The sequence below is a fragment of the Myotis davidii genome, unplaced genomic scaffold (assembly GCF_000327345.1).
Source record: "Myotis davidii unplaced genomic scaffold, ASM32734v1 scaffold150, whole genome shotgun sequence".
In the NCBI taxonomy this organism is placed as follows: domain Eukaryota; kingdom Metazoa; phylum Chordata; class Mammalia; order Chiroptera; family Vespertilionidae; genus Myotis; species Myotis davidii.
In genome coordinates, this window is record NW_006283437.1 from 2,834,997 (window position 1) to 2,835,633 (window position 637).

The window sequence follows — 637 nt, forward strand, 5'->3', positions numbered from 1 at the left end:
AGGGGCTGAGGGCTGTTTTCAGGCTGGGGGTGACTGAAGCTCCCAACCGCTCCTTTTTTTCTTTTTATTCTGGGCCAGCTTTAGCTTTGAGGCTTGGCTCCAGCTCTTAAGCCTCCGGGGCTGAAAGTAGGTTTCTGGCCTTTGCTTACAATGTTGCAATCCTGCTGGCTGAGGTCCGGTGGTATTTGTTACATAGTTTCTTAAATCGTAGGCTCAGAGGCCTGCAGCCCCAGGCGGGGAACGTTGGTTTCCTCCCTCACTGAGGCAAGCAAGCCTCATGTTAGTTTCAAGCTGCCTGGCTGCTGGCCGCCATCTTGGCTGTCAGTTAATTTGCATATCTCGCTGATTAGCCAATGGGAAGGGTAGTGGTCGTACGCCAATTACCGTGTTTCTCTTTTATTAGTGTAGATAAGCCAACAACTCACAAATGTGCCTCTAGCTAGGACATCTCTTAAACTCCAGATTCCTACATATTAACTGATTACTTAATTTTCCACTTTTGATGCTTCACAGGCAACCTGAACTGATCAAATACAAAAATGAAATCATTTTCCTTCTCAAACCTGGTTCTTTTCCAGCATCCTACTCAATGTCACCACTATTCATCCAGCTACTCAAACCAGTCTTTCCTCTTCTA